Genomic DNA, 8,344 nt, shown 5'->3' on the forward strand with positions numbered 1-8,344 from the left:
TGCCAAAACCTTTTACATTTCTTGAAATGTTTTATTAATTTGTTCCGCCCTCATGCTATTTTTTTCTCCACTAGATATACAGTCTTGATCTTGGCCTTATGAACTCGCAAATTAGGATGTAAGTTATTCAACTTACACTTGTAAATATACAATTTAGCTGTCAATATCAGATGATTTATAATACTAAAGTGGTCTCCTATATTAAATACTCTGAACAAAATGTCTATTAATGTACAAGGTTGTACCCCAATTTTATAGTCACTAAGCCAAGAGCACAAGGCTGCCAAAAGATCATCGTCACGTCGCATTAGAAAAATAAATGTTCAATGGACTCAATTTCCCGTTTACAAAAAGTACATAACGGCGAATCAATCATTTTTAACCTAAACAACTTTTCATTTGTAAAAACTATATTATTCAACATTTTATATTGGAATTTCCGAATCTAAGTTTTAATTGTAACTGTAAACGGTAAGGAGTACATTTCCCTCCAATCAGTTTGAAGTTGAGGAAATTTCTCTTGAAACTTGTTTTGAGCGGTAGGAAGTACTTGCTTTCTACTTTTAAGAGTGACATAAATTATCACCAGCAATTTACATTTGTGTAAAAGGAAAAAGTTTTTTGATCGTAGCAATTTAAAGTTCAATTCTAGCTTTCCAAGAAACAACCTTATTGTTAATTAATTAATTAATTAATTGACCTCTTTCATTTTAATATTGCTGTATCATTGTCAACGTGATTTATCACGCTTTTTGTCTAATGCAATACTATTTTTATAAATAGCAATACAAATAAACTGTTGTTGCTGATACAACAACTGCTGTTTTCGTCCAATCCCTCTGCTGCCCCTTGATATTTATTTTCAATTTATTATTAGTTTCCGAACCATATGATGTAAGTTATTTTTATCCACTGTTTAGAGATCAGATGTGACAGTCGAAAGAGGTTATAGAATTTCAACCGTGTGTAAAAGACAGGCGGAATTGTTGTTGCGATTATTTAACTAAACTTGGTCGCATATCACAATCCGTTTGTTTGTGTCGTACCCTCTCCTCAAAGAACACCTTTATTTTAATTAGCATAATTTAAATGCAAGTCATTGGGAACTGCAGAGTCTTCTTTCTGTACATTAAACTAGTAAATCCCTTACAATTGTTAATGAAAAATATTTAGTTTGTGAACCCTGACTTAAACACGGCCACTTAACAGTTCAGCAAAGTTACCAGAACTCTCAAATTGCATGCCTTTTTTTAAAATATCTAGAAAGGGATTTTCCTCTAAAGAACAATGGAAGCTGATCCTATATATAGTAAAAGTAGACATACAAAGTTATTATTGATAGAGGCCTATGTATGTACGTGGGGTGCACTCTCCCCCATTTCGTTTTCTGTTGCCAACCATGTATTGTTTGTTACATGAGTAGTGCAAGAAATGTGATAGTACAGTTAACGCCTGGTAGATAAATGAGAATGCAGTGTTATTTGGTCACTGACACAGGATAGGCATACTTGGCAAAACGAAGTCCCAGCTTTTCCAAAAGGAATCGAACCTATAACCTTCCGATTACTAGTTCGGGTGCTTCATCTCAAAGCTACAGAATCCCCGTTAGAGCTAGGCTATCAAAGAAGTTTCATGTGACAAACAACCGCACCATGGCTAATTCCCCCAAAATTTGGGTGGATGAGTGGCTGTGTGTGTGTGGCGCGCTTCTTGAAACCTTTACTTTATTTCAGACCAGTACCTTGCATCAATACCCTATTTTAGACTCAAAAAACCCTCCAAATGCAAATCATGTTGGTCCGTTTCAATAAATATAGAAAAGGTAAAGATGAAAGCGGAAATTAAAACAAATAACTAGGAGTTGTGTAGCCCTTCCAACCCAATTTTACTTGTGCAAACCATACTCAATTCAAGGTCAAAAAAATCCATACCCTACCAAAAAGTGGCACCGGACAAACCTATATGGTTGTTTTAGGGGTGTACCTCCCCTGCCCTGGGTTAAACATCCTGCTTAGTCGTTGAATTCAAATATGGATGTGTTGCATATGTGCAATGGAAGAACTGTGATTGTATATTTTAGGTAAATGGATCATTTGTCGGTTTGGTAAGTTGAAGGCACGAGAACTTCTTTCGCAACTGAGCTGAGGAGTGGTCAGTTCTTTTCTTTTTTTCCAAAAGGAAACTTTAGTTAGGAAATGACGGGTGAATTATTTCGACCAAACCCAGCAAACAGTGAACAAAAAATATTAAGATGAACGTACCTGCGAACTGTGCCTGTAATCAAAGGTATTGAGAGTGCAGCGGTAAACAATCAATTAACGGCTTCTCAACGAATCGGTTGGAACCATGTAGAAATGTGCGTCAGAGATGCCTTCTCTTTCCTTAGCTGTTTGTCGTTTCAGCAGAATTGGTGTCAAATAAAATATAACAATAAAATATTGAAGGAATTAAATATAAACAGTTTATAGGTGAAATTAAACTGAGTCAATTTGCGGACACCAAGTACAAATCTGTTTTGAACATAAGAAAAAACGATGGAAATTTGGCTGTCAAGTTGAAAAATTATTTTCACAACCCTTTAGAATTAAAATGCTTGCGCAACCCGTTGAAAATTTTACGAACCTGCCTGTTATGATGAGAAAAGTAATAACGAATAAAACTTCAATTTTAAACAACCGTTTGTATGCTGAGGGCAAGAGACCTTATATTTTTCAGAAGATGATGATAATGAAATCTTTAGGACAGCTAATTTATCAGGAGTTAGTTCTTAATGTTGCTTAGGACATTGCACCGTTCGCGAAAACGAAGCTTTAACGTCTTATGGAAAAAAAAGACAGGCAAAATCAAAAGAGCAGCTTCATATCAAGACCAGCAGCGGCAGCAGCAGCTTCTATTTTTTTCGTTTCGCGTTTTCTGTGGCAATAGTTTTATAATTACAAGCCGAACGAAAATAGTTTGGTCTGCTTTACTAGCTGTTTCTCTGAGAAAGTACGTCCAATTTAAAGGTTGCTCTAGTTTTGCGGCTTCACGGCGCAAGTAAAAAAGGAGAGAAAGATAATTAACAGAGATGATAAATTAAATAACTAGGTAAGAGGTTTAGAGTACTTGAATGACTGCTTGTGACATGGTGACCTGAAAGCATTAATGATAAATCTCCCTCATTGCGCAGGTGTGGGTAACAAAAAAGAACGTCGGCAAAAAGCTGGAGAACATTCCAATTCCTTTCAATTTAGTAAAGAACATATTGGATGAGGTACACTTTGAAAATGAATTGACGCGGTCACGATGCCGTGGATGGCTGGTTCTACCATCGAGAAGATATCTGCAGTTGGACAATTTTTTTCCCGGTTGTGAATTTGATTGCAGACTCACCATCCGTGGATGAACTTGTGTGAAAGCGATTTGCTAAGGACAAAGATATGAGAATGGTGTATTATTTGGTGTGATACATGTGACACAGGCAAACTTGGAAATCCGAGCGCACGAGTCGTAAGTGAATCAGAGGCATACTTGTCAATAGGAAGGAAGCTTTGATTTTGGTCACACTTTAGGGCTTCAACCAAAGACGCAAACGCTCGAGTTGATTTGAAAGTTGATTTGAATAGCCGCATTTGATCATCTCATCTACATAGTAATTTTCTATGGTTCCGGTATTTGAATGCTTGGGTCCGTTTCTCAAAATGTCTGAATAGTTTTTGCAGCCCGGGAAGTATTTTTCAAATCCGTTTTCTGTACTGGATTTGTGCTGTGGTAGCCCAATTCTTCTCTTAGTGTTATAAGATGAAACAGTGAACAAACAACCGTAACTCAACCTTTAATCGACACCCGCTCAGAGAGGTCGCATGATACGAACAATCCCATCATACGACACCTTCCTCCCAGTAAAATTCACAATTTAAAGTTCAGTTAGAGTATCTCTTGGGAATTTTAACTAAGCGTCCCGAACGTGTTCGTTTAGCAGTGATCAGTTCCATCTTTGTGGTGCACTTCGCGGGTTCCATGATCTTCGGGGTCAACTGTCTTGAAGGCTTGACTTTTGTGTTCTGTCGAGCAGAAACTTAACTTGCGTTTTTGCTTTAGACTTGTGTTCTGTCATAGTTGTTGTACTATGCTTCTCTTGTCTCAGATGTACACGGTTTCTTCTCAACACTTTACCATCAACTTCAACAGCGTATGACCGATATCCATGACTCTTTATGATCAGCATTTCTTCACTCTTGTCCTTTGACTAGTCCCTCATGCTTGACTCGTATGGCGTCTCCAGGTTCCAATTCGCTGAAATGTTTGGCGTTCCTGTCATAGTAGATCTTAGATTTCTTGGTTTTGGTGGCTTTCTCTTGCAACACATTCTCCGCAATGTTTGGTGCTAATAGTGTCCCTTTCACGTAAAGAGCTTGTGACACATGATTCTCCAGTAAGCAGTCGGGTGGTTTCAATCTCTTGTTCAATCTTGCTGCGATTCTGGTTCATTGTTGGGGACCTGCTAAGGGCGTCGGCAAGGAGGAGGTCTTTCCCTTTAACGTGCTTGAATTCCAAGTCATATGCCATGATTTGGCAGAGCATTCTCTGCAGTCTGACTGGATTATCTTCAACAGGTTTCTTCAGAATAGCAGCAAGGGGTTTATGGTCATTGTAGACTGTCACCTTTCTACCATTTGTGTAGATGTGGAACCCTCTGAGACTGTATAATATGCTAAGCATCTCTTTTTCGATTTGGCTGTAACGTTTTTCAGTTTCGGTTTTTGCTCTTGAGGCGTACTGTATAGGCTGACCACCTTGCATAAGACAGGATGAGGCATCAACTTGTACTTCGACGGTCTCGGCAAGATCAAAGTATTTCAGCAGTAGTGCAGTGGGTACAAGAGCTTTTATTTCGTCAAAAGCTTTCTGCTCATTTTGTTCACAGATAAACACAGCGTCTTTCTTCTGCAATGTTCGTAGTGGTGCTAACTTGGTTAACAGGTCTTCAGAGAACCGTGAAAGGTAGGTTACAACACCTAGGAATCTTCTCACTTCATCTTTGTTGGTTGGAGCAGGCATAGACGGGATGCAATCTTGCTTTTTTAGGTCAAGTCTCACTCCTTTGTCTGTGAGTACCACGCCTATGTATGGAAATTCTGTCTTCTTGAGCAGGAATTTCTCCTTTTTGAGTTTGATATTACTCTGTTGACATCGCTCCAACAAAGCTATAAGTTTATCAGTATTTGAGTAAGCAAAGTCTCAAAGTCGGATTGGGTATTCAGAGCGTTTCAGTTCAGTGTTCAGAGGTCTGCTGTCTGTACAGAGTCTTATGCCATTCTTAGCAGAAGGCTTGTTCACGATGGTGGAAGCGCTTACCCATGCACTGGGCTCAGTTAGTTATACTTTCGCAAGGATCCCTTGTTCTTGCAGATCTTTAACTTCTGCAATAAAGTTGTTCTTTACAGAGAGGGGTATCTCTCAATGAGCAGTTTGTGAGTAGGGACGTCATCCTTTGCGCAGAGGTGTAGTGGACTTTCAAGCTTTCCTATGCTGTCATCAAATACATCATGGTAGTCGGCCAGAATGGCGTCCATGGTGAGTGGCGTCAGCACATCTGTGGCTGTTGGAGAGACTCTTGGTTTGGCAGGTGCCACTAAAGCAATGTTTTCTCGCAAGAGTTCAAGAAGTTTGAGTGATTCAGGGTCAGATAAACCAAGTAGAGGCGTCAAGTCCTTGTCAACAATTCTGAACTGGATTATTGCTTCTTCTTCGGTTGCAGGGTTGAATACAAAGACTTTTCTTGTTCCCAGGGTCTATATCTTGGTTTCCTCATCACAGGGAAAGGACAGGCCCATTTGAGGTGTTTAGGTCCTTTAACTCATTATCAACACTGATGCCTTTGTACACATTAACATGGAGGATACTACAGGTAGAACCAGAGTCTATCTGTAAAGTCACAGGGATTTTGTTCTTTGATAGCAGCAGCTTTGCAAAAGCTTCCCTATCATCAGACTGTTGATTTAGGACACACATCTTGTCCACAACTTCATAGAAGTGTTCTTCACCATCTTCTTCTACTTTTAACACAAATGGTTTCCTTAGTGATCTTTATTGTTGGCGATTTGTCTGATGGGCTTGCCTCGCTGTTTGCAAACGTTTACATTCCTTTGAATCTTGAAAATGATTTTTGACTTTGCATTTTCGGCATACTGCACCCCAGGCAGGGCAGAGTTTTTTGTCTGAAAAGCTCTGGCCACCCTTCTTATTGGCACAGTAATTACACATAAGGACTTTCTTTGGCTTCTCCTTAGACACAGCTTTAATTTGATGCTCTCTTTGACTGGTTGTTTTGAGCAGCATTCTAGAACCTCTTGTTTTGTATTTTCATAGGCTTTGCCAATTGTTCTAGCATCAATTCGTGTGAGGGTACTTCCTTTTTCAAGTAATCTTTTGTTTAATTCATCACCAGCGATTCCATACACAAACTGGTCTCTCACTTAACTCTATCTTCGTCGGTTTAATTACAGTCTTTCACCAAGAGCATCAAATCAGTGATAAATGCAGTAATTGTCTCTCCCGGCTTTTGCACAGGTCTTTGAATTTCTAAGCAGCAACAATTTCATTACATTCAGGACTTACCGCGCACTCCAGTTTCGTCCACATCAGATCGTAATCATTTACATCTGCGTCTTCGGGCCAGTCGAGACTATCATAAATCTTTTGGCCTTCAGGTCCGAGCCAATCTTGTACCAGAATACATTTCCGTTCGTTAGATATTTTCACAGGCTCCCTTTAAAGATGTAGCCACACTTCTTCTTGAAACTTTTCAGCGCTTCCAGTCGATTTTCTTGTTGAGCATTGAAATTTAGCCGCTCAAAATTCATGATATTTCCAGTGAAGATTTCAGGTCTAGGAGACGGGGCCTGTTGAACTGCCTGTCCTCCACCTCCGTCTGTCATGTTGTACAATAGCAGTAGTGAATCAATACAGAACAGAAACAGCAGCAGAAGTTGTTGATAAATACCGATAGCCAGCGAAGCACGAAGTGATTCCAGTGAAAACACGGCAACCTGTTTTGGCGCTAATGTCATCGGTAAGAAAACATCGCAGTCTTTCGTCGAAATGTTGTGATTTCTCCACTTGCAGAGCACAGAAATGTTTCACGTCAGATTATTAGTCGGTTAGAGGGATTTTTTTTTATTTATTCCGCTCCTGGTACTATGTCATAAGATGATAGAAACATCCAACGAACAACTGTAACTCAACCTTTAATCAAAGAGGTCACATGATATAAACAATCCCATCATCCAACACTTAGTTATGTACACCTTTCAACGTTTCACCTTTCAAAACTATAAGAATATAAAAAATAACAAAAATGTTGTAAGACCTCTGGTAATAAAAATTGTGCACGTAAAATCATTTTTCAGGTCCGAAATGTTTACGGAAGTTTTGAGAAATGCACTCCTTTAGCACTAAGAGTTGCAATTTAATTTCTTCACTTTGAATTAAAGGCTCAAATGATTACTGCATTCAATTGAATATAATACTTGTCCAAACATAGATAGTGCTCTGGTGACGGACTACGTGCCGAAAGAAGAGGCCAGACAAGCCTTGTCAAGATACATGTCTGAATTTGTTTTGACCGATGAAGATAGCCTTGAGCTTCGTTCGCCAGAGATGAATATACCAGAGGGTTTTCACTCAATCCATAACCGATGTTCCAAACGATGTCTGTATGAAATCAGTCAAGGGTCCGCAGTCATACTCTCATGGGAAGGCGACTAGAAAACAGAGGAGAACACAACATCGGTATGTGACTTAGTTCAGTTGCGGCCACTTTTAACATTATTTTCCCTTTAAAATTGGCATATAGCTTCTTGACACCAGGTAATCAAAGCCATCTGTTAACTAGGGGTGTATGCCCATTTACACTAGGGTATACCCATGTATGCCCATGTACACCTGAGTGTATAGCAACGCACTGCAGTGTGTGATCGTGTATGGCCAACTATAGCTACACACCTATTTCAACCATGTCAAACCACTATATGATGGATACACCACGTATCTACGAAAATAGGCTCAATTTCCGCTGCTCCCTTGGGCCCGACTACGAGGGCTCGTTTCCCGAACAGCGGCTGGTAATCGAGCTTATCTGCTAACTCAGTAATGGAGCGATTTGCTTTCGAAGACTTCAGCCTCGAAATGATTTCCTCGTACAAAAAAGAAAAAAAAACCGTTTAAATTAACAATCTTCAATAATAAATAGTAAGTAGTTCTGCACGTGGTAAAAGCTCCAAATGGTATCATTCATTTAGCAAGTCCATAAATTTGAGTTGATTATAAGATAAGCCATACTGATGGTTTGACCATCGGTTTC

General features: G+C 39.3%; 1 pseudogene across 1 annotated transcript in view; it reads left to right on the plus strand.

The window, feature by feature from the left end:
- LOC146453683 (uncharacterized) overlaps positions 1 to 817 on the plus strand; it is a 263,424-nt pseudogene extending 262,607 nt beyond the window's left edge. Inside the window, exon 17 of the transcript XR_014859429.1 lies at positions 1 to 817. This exon is cut by the window's left edge and continues 1,224 nt beyond it. The product of XR_014859429.1 is annotated as an uncharacterized LOC146453683 (transcript).
- Positions 818 to 8,344: the final 7,527 nt, after the last annotated feature.

Source organism: Pavona decussata, unplaced genomic scaffold, assembly GCF_977016875.1.
Source record: "Pavona decussata unplaced genomic scaffold, jaPavDecu1.1 SCAFFOLD_324, whole genome shotgun sequence".
Lineage (NCBI taxonomy): Eukaryota > Metazoa > Cnidaria > Anthozoa > Scleractinia > Agariciidae > Pavona > Pavona decussata.